Here is a 15,265-nt window from a genome sequence, read left to right on the forward strand (position 1 = left end):
GGTATGAGGACAATGACGAGGAAGATGTGGTCTCACCAACCTTTAGTGAGATGGAAGATGCATGTGCCGAGTTGGTGCCCCTTGTGGACAATGACGAGCCGCCCCATGTGGAGGAAAAGGAAACGAACTTGTACCCACCCGATGAGGAGGCTTATAAGGCCAAAAATTGGATCGAGGCATGCAATTGGATGGAGGGTACTGAACCGTGGAGATTGGTGAACTCTCATCCGGATCTGTACTTCCTTCCGATCTTGAATTTGGGCAACAACACGCCCGATGGAAAATGGAAAAAATCCGGATGGAATGGCGGTAAACTTGTTAAATGTGATCGGATTGTCGATATTGTAAACTTGAGGCCTCGTGAGGGTTGTAATATGGACCAAATACGCATCGAATATGTGAAGGGTTGGGTTTCACACCTAACGGGAGGGACGGAGAGGGAACGCGGGATATGTTTTGCAAGATTTCGTCTCTACGATGGCTCGAATACGATTCCCGTTACCATTTGGAACGACTCCAACCCTTACCCTTGGAAACTTACGGAAGGCCATATCCGTGTTGGTTGTGTACTTGTTCTCTACCATATTGCATGCTTCGTGGATACTACGCAAGGAGTTGCTCAACACCGGTTATCCGGTGGTCTTTCTAATATACTAGGTATTTTTGGTTAGGACCAATATATTTCATAAAATTTAGTGGATTGTATTGATCGTGTAATTTTCATTCGAATCTATGTATTTTCATTGAATTTTATATGAATTTATATGAATTTTCTATGAATTAAAGTATGAAATTTGAGATTGAAAGTGTACCTAAAAATTTGAGATTGAAAAGTAAAATTTACAAGTCGAACTATACATTACAAATTGTTATGAAATGTATTGAAAAGTTTTTTTCAATATTTGGACAAGTGTTGACTTTCGTTGACTTTTTTAAGGATTTTCAATTTAACGTAAAAAATGAAAAAAAATAATTTTTTTTTTTGAAAATCACTCATTACCATATTTTAAGACTTTTGAGAGTAGTTTGGATTAGTAGAAGTTAGTTTAGGACTAACTTCCAAAAATTAAGCAATTTCAACAGAAGATTATTTTGCACATACTCTGTTTCCCCTGTCTTTTGCTCTGTTTTCAGGGGCAAAAAACCAAACTGATGGACCGCGGAAATTTTCCGCGGTTGGGCTGTAGACGGAATTTCCGCGGTTGGGGCCATTAAATTGTTTTTTTGCAGATTGAAAACAGAGCAGCCAGAAAATTCACAACCAAATTCACAACCAAATCCACAACCAAATTCCACCAAAATCCCAACACCTACAACACCAAAATCCACCAAAATCCACCAAATTCCACCAAAATCCATAACAACCCAAAATGCTTAAAAATAACAAAAATACAACAAAATTAAACAACGTCAAACCAAACAAACCAAATAAACCAAATAAAACCCGACAACATAAAATGAAATCCAACTACATAATTCAACAACCTAAAATCAAATGAAATCCAACTACATAATCCGACAACCTAAAATGAAATGCAATCCAACTACATAATCCGACAAACTAAAACACTATGAAATTCAACTACGAAGCCTCGTGACGCCTACGCATACGAATCCCGGAATCCCCCTTGCCTTCCCTAACTGAAGCTCCCTGGCTATCCGATACCTAAAGGTATCCAACTCCTCCTGCGACCAATTTGGTACCTCAGCTAAGTCATATCCTTGTGTGAAGTAGTCCATGTACTTCATCACATAAACACCACAATCATTAGAGTTTCGTTGCTTTGGCCTGGACGGTAGAGCTAGGACCTCAGCTGAAGTAGGGTCACGCCCCTCGACTGGGTGTACCATATGCAATAGCCTCGGCAACAACCATGACTGCAATGAAATTATGATCCGAGAATGAATAAATTATACAATTGGTAAGGACTATATAGAAGACAGTAATAGTAGAGGAACATACCACCACTCGTATATCCTCACGATAATCCGGCTCGTCATTCATTGAATCTATGATAAGACCTTCAAATCGTCTAGTACCGAACAAGAACAAAACCCAATGCACATCTCCGACACAACATGGGATGAATATGTAGTCCGCCTCGAGAACATAAGGACCAACAGTAGCACTGGAAAACCCGGTAAAGCTACGTAATGCTTTATTCCATGCCCTCTGCAATGTATCTCCACCGACCCTCGATGTTTTTCTGATTTTCTTCACATGTCCTTTCCTAAGAACCATGAAGTAGGGATCCATGAAATAATAGACGGGTTTCCTCTCCCATATACCTCCAGTGTGAATCTCCTCCTCCCGAGTCCTTAGCAATCCCTGAAAGTATATATGAATGCAACAAGTAAAATAAATGCAACAAGTAAAATTAATACAACAAGTAAAATAAATGCAAAAACTAAAATATATTAGACAACGAACAATACCATATAAGTGTATATGATCCTGTCATCAACCCATGTTCCTGGAGCCAGACTCTGCATAGCTGATGCATGGACGTGATAGTCCTGAACACTAAGACCACCGGGATTCCTCGGCGTCATCCCAAAGCCCCATCCCCAATCTGAATATATAGCATTCTTCTTTGTCATGCTGAGACTCTTAGTGATACTCCACTTCTCCTCTTTCATCCTGCGGGATGCAAGCTTCGCGGGCCTACTAGATGAGGCAATAACCTGGGGTGGCTGAGACACATGCTGGGATGGCTGTGTCATGTCAACGACATCCTGGGCAGGAATGGCTGGAATGTCAAAGTCGTCAGCCAAAGGTGCAATGAAATCTGGTTTTATGTTCTGAAATGTGGGAGGTCTGTAGGCGGGTCCTTTGATCTTCTTCATCAACCGAGAGAATGGTGTGAGGAAGGTAGCAGAAATCCTCCCAAACTCCTCCACAAACTCAGGAGGAACCCTAGCGTCTAGCTGCTTCAACATATTAAGCCCGACAACCATCTACAAACAAAAACAAGCAAACATTTTTTCATTAATTCCACAAGGATATCATATCATCAAGATGAAATACGTGTGAATGCAAATTTTGTAGTGTGTGGGTGTGTAATGTGAAATATACATATTTGTAAAACACTTACAACTTCATAGCCCTCGAGACTATCATACAACTCCCTCGTCTTGTACTGCTGTTGAGGCTGTGGATCGGGCTTCCCTATGCGCATACGAGATATATCAGCATAGCACGCCATGTAATCAGCCTCCGAAGCTATGTCTACCGAGTCATCAACAAGGCCATCCAAATCTGAACAGAACCTGGCCCATTTTCCAATATCAATAAACCACCGCACCAGCCAATCCTCCCCTGCAAACGTGGCATCCTTAGCCCCCCTGTAACCAACCATGTTCACCGGTGCCCGTGGAATCTGGGGACTAGAACCAAACTGTCTCGACACCCTGTCCGGATGCTGCCACTCGACCACGTCGTAACATACAAGGGGAACTCGACCGCACCCAGCTAACTGTGCCTGTATCATCTCGCTGTCCATAACATCCTCGAACCTAGCATACGGCCTCCAGACCACCTCATCACCAGCAACACCATCAAACTCACCCCTATAGAACGGTAAGTTGTGGTGAGGGCCTGACGTCCTGCGCTTCTTCGAAACCCCGACATGAGTATCACTAGCATAGGCCCATCCCTCAGCAACCGGATAATCCTCCTGACCGGGAGATCGTAAAGGCACGCCAATACGAGGAAATCTCTCGTAAGACCAAACCTGTAACACCCAGACACAACAAGTAATGCTCTTGCTTCCCTTCCTTGCAGCAATCTCCAAACCCCGATATATATGAGCTAACACAGCTGCACCCCAAGCATAATAAGGAATCTCCCACATATTAATCAATGGGTGCATATACCGAACATGAACAAAAGAGCGGTTGATGCTGGGGAAGAGGATACAACCCATAATGAATAGCAGATACGCCTTGGTATGTACAACTGTGGCCCTCATATTGTTTTTCTCAGGCTTCTGTGCACCATATCTCTCAAACAACCACCCCAGCTTGATGTTATTCCGATACAAAGCCTCCTTCACCTCCTCCTCGGTCAAAGGCTCAAACCAATTATTAGCAAAATAGGCCGCCTTGTTCTCTATCACCCCACAAGTCAGCGCATCCCCCTGAACTGGCACCCCTAAAATAAACCCTACATCCTCCAATGTAACAGTCATCTCCCCCTGCCTCGTGAAGAAAGTGTTGGTCTCAGGTATCCAACGCTCCACCAAAGCAGATATCAACCGAGTGTCAGTAGCCAAGACAACAGCAGGGTCTGCAAAAATCCCAAACCCAAGCATGTGTAGCAATTCCCGCTGGGTCTCCTTAACTTCCACAAGTGCAATGACTTGTTCCCCGAATAGCTCTGCAACTCATCTCTCCCTGTACCATCCCAAACATCCTCACTGACGTGATACCGATTATCCCAAATAATTTTATGCGCGTTGGGACCCGACAACATATTCCCGAAATCATCAAAATTATCCATACCTGAAAATATTGCCAACAAAATTCATCAATCACCACAATAAAAACACCACAACGTACACAATAAAAACAATCACCACATATATAAACACCAAGTTCACAATACATTCGAAATAACTACCCATTATTTGCAACAAAATTATATGTTAATTGCATCCATACTTTTACACTAACATAACTCGAATTTAACACTAAATTTATCATTACAAATTCGAATTATATATAAATTAAATTAAAATTCGAAGTATAAATAAATTAAGGGTGAGTTAATAATTCAATTCATCCTACAAATTATCCTAAAATTTTGAATTTACTATTTAGCACTAAAATTATCACGAATAATCCTAAAATTAATCCTACATATTCGAATTATCACTAAAATTGTATTGTAACACTAAAATTCGATTTATAAATAAAATAAGGGTTAATAATTCGCATTATCCTAAAAAATGGATTTTACTATTTAGCACTAAAAATATCACGAATAATTCTAAATTTATTCATAAATTGTCACGAATTTATCCTAAATTTATTCTAAATTTATTCCAAAATATCCTAAATTTATTCCAAAATATTCGAATTAACACTAATATTCGAATTAAAAATAAAAAATTAAATTTAATACGATAAATTAATTCTAAATTAACACTAATTTTAATTCCACAAGGATATTAAAAATTCGTATTAAAATTGTAAATTCGAATTAAAATAATAAATTCGATTATTAAAATTTCGAATGGAAATTGTAAATTCGAATTAACATTAAAAATTCAAATTTAATACACTAAATTAATTCTAAATTAACACTAATTTATCCTAAAAATCGAATTAAATAAATTCCAAATTATGAACCCTAGAAATTCTAAAAATTCGAATTTAATCATAGTACGATTCATATGTTAATTCATTACAAAGATTCATACATAAATTAACCCTAAAAATTTGAATTTGTTATTCCTAATGAACTAACAATGAGATTTACAGAAGGGGGGTTGAATGTAAATCTCAAAACTTTTTCAAGTTTTGAGCAGTTTCAAAGGCTATGTGTTTAAGATAAACAAGTGTATGAATTGCTTTAAGCTAATACTGACAGATATATATTCAAACACTAATGTAAAGAACACAACAGACCTTAAAAACTTTTCTGGTGGATTGTTGTTCCACCAGAGATGGTATTTCAGAAAATCTGTGATTCAAGAAGTTGATCACAGCTGCGTCCTAGTACAAACTAGATAATTTTTCTCTCAAGATTTTTCTAAACAGCTCTGGAAAAATTCTCTTCTAATTACTAGCTGCTACTTGGTTTATATATAACACCAAGTGTACAAGTGAAGACAAAGATAAAAAGTACAATAATAAAATAAGTTCTCCACTTGTTTCTTCTCCATTTTACTCCAGTGCATTGTTGACTATTGCCTCTTTATACTAGAGTAGAACGGCTGCTTTTTCTGATGTTCCTGAAATAGGCTACCACATCTCAGTTGTCTCTGTCAACCCATGTGCCTCTGTTTGTAGGTACAACTACCACTTGTCAACTGCTATTTAACAGAACATCCATTGAAGCCTTCATCCGTTGATGGCTTTATCCGTTGATGTGCTCATCCGTTGAAGGATGTTATCCGTTGAAGCTTTAGAGACATCCGTTGAAGCTTTGTTTCTCATCCGTTGAAGGTCTTTAAGTTATCCGTTGACACCATTTCATTTATACAAAATTACAAGGCATGAAATACTTACAATTGGCCTTCCTATCTGCATATCCTCTAGTAGTCAACATGACTTATAATTTCCCTCAACATTTAAGAAATTATATCTCAAATTCAGAGACTGAAATGTGCTACAACACTAGACTTATTTCTAAGTAAAGCTACACCATCAACGGATAGCCAAAATGGTCTTATCCGTTGAGGCTACAAACACTAGATTTCTACTTAAAAGTTTTGTTAAACATATCATCAAACTAATGCACATATATTCCTAACGATCTCCCCCTATTTATGTCTATAAGAATTGTAGACATAAATTCAAGGTTAACTTGATGATAACAAAACACTTAACAAATATATGAACTGAAACTAAGTAGAAATTCAAAAGTGCTGCAAAAGTGTATGTACTAGAAGGTAATTGAAAATTTATAGTATTTCCAAGGATGCTCCTCTAGCCTGAGCAAATCATCTTTTTCTTCTTTGATCCCTGGTTTTCTTTCCTAGCCCTTTATCATTTTCCTCAATTTGGAGTTGGAGTTGTCTGAAGAATTCAGCTTCATCTTCATCACTGATATCCAACTTAGATTGCATTTCTTTGAGAGTTTCATTGCTGGCAATCTTGAGTTGGTCTTCAAGTCTGAAAAATCTTCTGACTCCTTTATCATCTCTGAATTCCATCAACCAATGAGGTGATTTGTGAATTGTAGTTCCCCTTTCTTGAATGAGTAAGGTTCTGGGCAAGGCATTGGGCTCCCTCCAAGTTTTCCTTATGTTGGCAATCTTGTTGAGAATTTCAGTCTTGGCAGTCCTGGTAAAGCCAGAATCCTTTTGCATGGCTGAAAAGACTCTGATCAAGGTAGAGTAGCCTTCATTCAGAATCCTGTAGAGAGGCCATGTTCTTTCCCCAGCTCCTTTGTATCTGAACACCAATCTCTCTGGTAGCTGTCTGTAAGCAGCAATTCCCCTTACATCCTCCAGCTCATCCAGATAGAGTTCAATGTCTGAAATTTCTTTTATGTCACAGATGTGAACATAATCATCTTTAGAAATGGGTGGCTTAGGGTTAGGTTTATGTTTTTGAGTGAATTTCTTAGAGTTTAGGGGAGGTGTAGATTTGGATTTTCTTTTCTGTTTCTTTGGTAGTGGAAGAGTGGTTAAAAAGGTAGGCAAATTGATGGTGTCCCAATCAATAGGTTCCTCTTTTGGGATGATTGGTTCACCATGGATGTTTATAGTGGGATCAGCAACAAAGGGTTCAGGTATGGAAGGTAGAGATTTAGTTTCTTCAGTGTTGCCTTCACTCCTTCTATGTGCCTTGGCCTTTCTTCTGTTTCCCTTCTGCCATTCCTCTTTTTCCTCCATACTTTCACCAAATATACTCCCAAAAACCTCATCTAAGTTTGCAATCTTGTCTTCACCCCTGACTTCAATTCCTTTCTCATTTTCAACTAGACTTGACTTTAGCTTTTGTTCAAGCTTTGCTTGTGCTCTTTTGTCAGCCTTGAGTTTTTCAGCTTCTTTCTTTAACCTTTTGGTTTCTTCCCTCTTGGCTATTGAGAATTTGGGATGTCCTTGCATCACACATATGCTCTTTCCCTCTCTAAAGATAATAACCATGTTTCTCCTTACTGCCTCATCCATGGTCTCCTTGTGTTTTATGATGCTAGTACCCAAAACTTTGTCTTCATCAGGCTTTGGAAGAGGAAAGTCCACTTCTTTCATCTGAGCAAAGTCTAGAGGGTTCTTTGTGGAGTCCTTGCTGGATCTAGTGTTGGGCTTGAGAACCATAGGTTTTAGATTCTTGAAAGAAGTCTCTCCAACCTTATTTCTCCTTTCTGGCTTGTGCTCCATATTGATTGGTTCAACCTTTATGCTATGTTTCACAGATATTGATTTATCTTGTGTAGAGCCAAACAGTTGTTGCATCCTTTCATCAATTCTCCTCCTTTGCTCTTTCACTTGAATTTCAGCTGCTGCTAGCTGGATTAAATCAATTCCATCAGGCTTTCCTTTGATTTGAATGATTGGAGAAGTAGTGATGGCAGGAACTAGCACTTTAGATATTTGGATTTTTGTAGATGGCTCTCCTTCCCCTTCCCTTTTACTCTCCCCCTTTTTGTTATCATCAAGGAGAGGGGTCAAGCCCTGTGCTTTTGCCAGCTGCATAAGTAGATTTGTTTGAGATTGTTGGTTGTGAAGAATGGTGGCCACAGAATCTTCAATAACTTGAACTCTGTCTTCCAATTTGGCCAGCCTCTTTTCAGTATGTGATTCCTTTTTCAATCTCAACAAAATGTCCTGCATTGTACCATAGGGCATGACTGAATCCAATTTTTCAGAATTGTAGGACTTCAAGTCAGCAATATCCTTTCCGAGTTCATCCACACTCAGATTCTGTCTTACTTGCTGCAACTTCATGAGATGCAGTGAGTCCAAGTGAGCTGTAAGGATAGCCTTTGTACCAGCATGAGAAGTTTTCTGAATGGCCTGTTTGATAGTACTGATTTGTTTGACTAAGGAGACATTGAATTGCCCTATTGTAGACTCCTTTGTGAAGGCCCATTCAGGTAGATTTGGAATAGAACTAGGGCCTTCTTCTCCCCCTAAGTTCATGCTTCCATCAGAAGAAACAAAGTCATCATCATAAGAATTTACTCCAAATTCTTCAAATGACTCACCAGCTGTTGAAGGCATCTTGTTAATAGCAGCTTTGTCCCTTTGAAGAGATGCTGTTGTATGTACTAGATGTAGTGTCTTTTCTGCCTCCACATTGCCCTGTGCAGCCAATAATTGATAGGCTGAAACAGGATGAGTAAAAGTGTCAGCATCCAAGGAAATGTTATCAATAACAGCTTTGTAATGTTGCTGAAATTGTCTTTCCTTTTCAGCATCATTCACAATCATTGACTCACTAGAAATGGCTGGATCCATCCTTATTTCTGCTGTACCTGCCTTTCTCTCATTTTCTCTATGTTCTTACATCAGGGGCTCCCCCTGGCTCACACAACTCACTCCCTCACCTTCACCTACTAAGGTGGTACTCCTCTCACTTACTTTTGCCATGCTGGAAAAAATAGCATGCATGTTTGAGCTCTCAATCTCACCTTTTGCCTTGGAGCAACCCAGCCTCTCACTCAAATTGTCACTCCCTTCCCTCAGTCCTAGAAGTGATTGTACAGTAATCAAGTCTTCTACACTTGGAATTGTTTCAGTTGTGTGTGTAGAGACTATCAACGGATGAGGAATAGCCGTTGAAGGTGAAACTGATGGTATCAACGGATAACTGCTGTTAAGCTTATCCGTTGAAGAACAACCACTTGTCAACGGATGAGTGATATCCGTTGAAGAAGGAAAAGAAGTAGAAATTGAAAGTGATATAACTGTTGAATCTGTGTAGATTGATATGAGTTTTGGTGACACAGATCCTTCAATTACATCTGAAAGAATTTGCGGGTGATCCAACAAATCATCTAAAAGATGATGATCACCTGTATTTGAGTGGGGCTCCTCCCTGAGTTGTAAAGAGGGAGAATCAGGAATTGATGGGAATAACATATCCACATCTAGAGATGGTGAAGAAGTGTGTGGTGATTGATGTGTGTTAATTGTGAGAGAATGGGGCTGTGACTCCACATTTGTTGGAGCCACATCAAACTGAGTTTGAGAAGGCATAGATACAGATGGATGTATCTGTGCAGTGTGTGCACCCTGTGTAGAAGATTGGGTTCTTGCTCTCTTTCTTCTAATAAAGGCTTTTGTTGGTGAGTGTTTGGCTTTAGTGTCCCTCCCTCGTTTGTTCTATGTTCCTGGTTGGGAACTATTGTAATAACCCCAATTTTTGGGAATTTTTGAAACCCTTATGAATAGTGTTTTTGCTGAATGAGAAAACTTTTCATGCCACACTATGTAGGGGTTCTGATATGGATATTCTGAGATTTTATTAGTACTTTATATGGGATATAAGTGTATGTAAAGATCGTCAGAATCCAAATCCGAACACTTTGATTTTTCCCGGAAATCCAATAGATACGGAAAGAATTGAGTATAAGGTAACAGGATAAAAGGATTTAAATTAAAGGATTATAATAGAGGATCATAAAAAGGAATATAATGTATTGAGAAAGGTTAAGGGAATCTAAGTAATAAGATCCCGGGTATGATCCCTCAAACGATAAACGAAAACGAAAGTTAAGCGAACAGTATAACAGATCAGCGGTCATTAGGCAAACAATTAGGAAGTTAATCAAAGGGATTAGAGAGGATGATGTCACCCAACCAATGAGAAGAGGACAAGGAGGGGAGGATGACATCATGAGGATGACACAAGCATGACATGGGAAGGAAGGAGATGTGGTGGCTTTTTAACCACACAAAATCAAGGGCAACTAGGTAATTTACTAAAACAAACACAAAAATCAAACCAACCAAGCCAAGCAAATCATTTTTCATCAAAATCAAAAAGAAACCAAGGCATTGTTCTTCATGCTCTCGGCCAAAACAGAACCAGAACACTAAAACTGCTGTATCTCCTTCATTTCTCACTCAAATATTGTGTTCTATAGCTCATTGGAAAGGTATTGAGATGGCCTACAACTCTTGTTCACAAGTCTCGTCCAAATAATCATGGTAAGACCCTCATTTTTACAGTTCTTTAAATCGGACTTTTAGAAACTTCAAAGCCTAACTTTGTGTTCTTGATTTCTTTGGAAAGATCAAGCTTGTAGGAGGCTCCCTAAGGCTTCCTAGCAACTTAACACCTCCCAAGGAAGGTATAAACTTCAAACCCTAGCCTTTACTTTATTTGTTAGTAAGTTTAATGGTTGGTGTTGTGAAATGAGAAGCATGGATTGTGATTATTAGTAGTTTGGTTTGATTTGGAAGTGTTTTGGTAATTGAAGCTTGATTATAGTTCATAGGTATTGATTGTGGTTGTTTGAGTTGAAAACCTTGGAGATTATGGACTGATGTGGTATGGTTTAGGTGAAGTTTTGTTGTATTGATGGTTATGAGTTGGTTGGTGGTTAATTGGAGTAGTTTAATCATTGGTAATCGCGTAAACATAGTCGTCGTAACGTCCGATTTTCTGTAGACTGTTTTTGTGCATAACATTAGGACCCGAGAACCCCCTGCTAGATTATGACCACTGCCATGTTTAGATAGCTCATGTGACGAGCTTCGTTTTGATATGTAGTTCGTTCGATTCCGATGCACGGTTTAGGAGAAACGACCGTTTCAAGTAACGGCGTTTCGCGAACGAAACTTTTCCCCTCGCCTTACTTTGAAACATAGGTTAAAGACCGAAAAGGGTTAATTAATGTATGAAACATTTATGGTAAGTGTGTTAGGCAGTTGGTAAGACACTCGCGAAGGAATCGCCTTAAAACTCGTAAAGGTTAAATTATTAAAAATGGTGGAGCCGAGGGTACCCGGGTGACTTAAGCAAATCAGTAAGCGCAAAACAAGCGTTAGAGTCTGAGTTGGTTAGAGTATAGATTTACAAGTGACTTTGGTTTAATTCCAACTTACTTGTTGCTTATAGGTTACCAGACTCGTCCCGAGCCATTCGTAACCCCCAGTCGCTCAGGCAAGTTTTCTACCCGTTATAACTGTTGTTGTGATGTAAATATATGTATATGCATTATCTTGTGATAAGTGCATGATTGTTATTAGCAAATTTTGCGATATATTGGAGCATGCTGATATGGTATATATGCATGTCTGTTTCGTAATCTGGTTATCTATCTGTTGATTTCGATGCTTATAGTTGCATAATACCTATGCTAGAGATAAGCAGTAGTTGCGTGTACCCTTAGTATAGGGACCCAAAGGTGAAAACATTTTCTAAAACCGGGAGTCGAGGATCCCGAGTAGATTTTATATATATATATATATATTTATATATATATATGGTTATAGTTTTCAAAACTATTAATCGAATAAGGTTTATTCGATAACTTTATTTTATTAATGAATATTATCTTGAATATTCATTCGAGGACTTATGACTCCTTTATATTATTTATTGAATATTATCTTGAATATTCATTCGAGGACTTATGACTCCTTTATATTATTTATTGAATATTACTTGGATATTCATTTGAGGATGTATGACTCCTTTATTTTATTTAATGAATATTATTTATAATATTCATTCGAGGTATTATGACTCCGCTTATTACTGAAATATATTCTTTATTTTATTAAAGAATAAGGTGTCAATAATCAAACTTATTTTTGATTATTCAAATAAAGATATTACTTTCGTATAAGTATATCCTTGATTAATTGCTATTCATTCAAGTATAAGTTTTCCAACTTCTACCTCAATTATTCTTTATGGGAATATTATTTAAATAATAATATTCAGATATTTCTTTCATATTGGGACTGATTTATTTTATTAAATCAGCATTACTCCAAACATTCTTAAAAATGTTTTCGAGTCTTCAAAATGAATTTAAAAGGTAGAGAGGATCCCAAAACTTGTTTCCAAATTCAAGATCTTCCATTTTAAGGGGACTTGAATACTCGCTCAAAAATCTAAGGGATCCGGCTCTGTGGTGTATTTTATATTCGCAACAAGGTTGCTGTTTTGATGAATGAATTGATTACTTGCCCAATGTTCGGGAAGTAAGCCCATCTAATTGAGTCGGCATAAGCGACAGGCCGGGGTACGGTCTATCAAAGTGTAAGTGGCTGGGTGGCAGTCCATCAACGCGTGAGTGGCCGGGTAACGGTCTAGCGCGAGGTCCTAATGCGGCCAGGGTGATGACCGGTGAGGAATTCATCCATCTACAGTAGAAAAGGTTACTTATTGGTATCTTTGCCTGATCAGCAAGATATCTGGTTTATGCCAAAATTCTTTTCCTTCCAAATTCATTGGATATTGCAACTCTGTTCATACTTTACATGACAGAGGTTTTCAGGAAATGTATGGGAGATATATATGAATATATTTATATATCGGGACTTAATGAAGTATCTCGTAACTTCATTATTTATAATGATATTCAAAGATTGAATCTATTCAAATCTTGTCTTGTAGTCTCATCTATGTGATGAACCTTTGAAACTGATTATAACTTGAACGGGGGTAGTTCAAGTAGTATTTGGGAAAGATATAAGTATTTTGGTGTATCTTGTAACTTCATCTTTTAAACTTATATCTAGTTAATGATTGTCTTATGAATGACAAAGATTTTCGGAAAAACGTTGAGACAAGGTTAGATATATGAGATCACCTTGCAACGATATTTTTTATATATACAGTTATAAACTGGAACTCTGTGTGTATTATGCATGGAAGAGGACTTCCCATATTTTGAAAAGTATATATGTATATATATATATACTGAATATTTTGCGACTTCATCGCATTAAGATATCAACTTGGTTCATTTCTTTTGACCATTTTGACCAAGACTTTCATGAGTGCTATGAGAAGGCTCATATATTGTTAATCATTATACATATTATTTTGGTGGGCTTGCTGCTCACCCTTGCTTTATTTCTTCATCACACAACAACAGTTAGGAAAGATGGCCAGACTCCAGCAGACCCAGCGCAAGCGCGTGGGAAGCGTCCCGCATCTTCCCGTTGATGTTGTAGCTGCTATAGCTGCAGAGGTAGATCTATTGTAGATCAGACCATCTACTTTTGAGAATCAATTATTTATAATTATAACTTGTGGCAAATAATGGCAATTAACTGTAAATTTATCAAGTAATCATTTTGGGTTGTAATAACTTTTAAATTGTGGATTCAAAGACTTGTACTTATTTAAATTTCATCTCTGAGACTATAACGGGTTGTGGTGTGTGTTAGTGTGGGGTCACAGCATAAGGTTATTATTATTAATTAAGTGAAGTGATATTATGGAAAGAAAGACCGTGACGACCCGGATCCCCGACCCCGGATCTGGGGGTGTTACAGAAATGGTATCAGAGCTAAGCGTTATAAACCTCAGAGATGATGGGACGTTAAGATAATAAGTTCACTAAGATAATAAGAACTCTTGCCAAGTTCATAGTCGGACTACCTAACGTAGTACTGACAGTTAAAACCCTTATGGGAACCCTTATAAATGTAGCGATAGAAGCGCAGTTCGTTATCGTATATGGTAGCGGGACTCCGAACCCTGAAGTTGAGGAACAACATCGCGATGATATTTTATTACTAATTGGAGATCGGATTGTGGATCCGATAGAGTGTCCTAATGCAGGACCGGATGATGTTGATATTGAGGATGTAGCGGTTGAGGATGTTGTCCTAGAAGGGATAGTTGTTGAGGAGGATCCCATGGAGGATCCTGACAGGATTGGATAAAGGACCACTGATGAATTGATGACCATGGTTTGGTCGACTACCAGAGGTAGGATTGGCCGGTCACTACCGGAGGTTCGTTCAAGTTGTAAAGATAGTAGCCCCTTTAACGCGGCTTACTCGTAAGACTGAGAAGTTCGAATGGACAGAGAAATGCGAGAACAGCTTTCAAGAACTGAAGCAGAGGTTGGTGATGGCCCTATGCTGGCGTTGCCGGATGGAAAAGGAGATTTTGTGAAGTGTAGTGACGCTTCGCACAAGGGCTTAGGGTGCGTGCTTATGCAGCACGGTAAGGTAATCGCGTACATGTCAAGACAATTAAGGTAATATGAAATTCGATATCCCCGCTCATGAGCTTAGGCTCGTGGCAATAGTTTTACCCTAAAGATTGGAGGCACTACTTGTATGGAGAGAAGTGCGAGAATTACCTAAGCCATAAGTGCTCTAGTACATTTTCGCGTAGAAAGAGCTCAACATATGCCAGAGGAGGCAGTTAGAGCTAATCAAGAATAATGATTGGGAGATTCTTTATCATTCGAGGAAAGCCAATATGGTGGCTGATGCCCTTAGTAAAAAGGAGAGACTCAAGATGATAATGTCTTTTGGAGAGTTTATAAGAGATTTTGAGAAAATGGAAATAGAAGTGAAGGTAACCGGAGCCGGTACCGAAAAGCTGTTCGAGATTGCAATACAGCCCGAATTATTGGAAAAGAGCATATTGTGCCAGAAAAAGTTAT

The sequence above is a fragment of the Apium graveolens genome, chromosome 4 (assembly GCF_009905375.1).
Source record: "Apium graveolens cultivar Ventura chromosome 4, ASM990537v1, whole genome shotgun sequence".
In the NCBI taxonomy this organism is placed as follows: Eukaryota; Viridiplantae; Streptophyta; class Magnoliopsida; order Apiales; family Apiaceae; genus Apium; species Apium graveolens.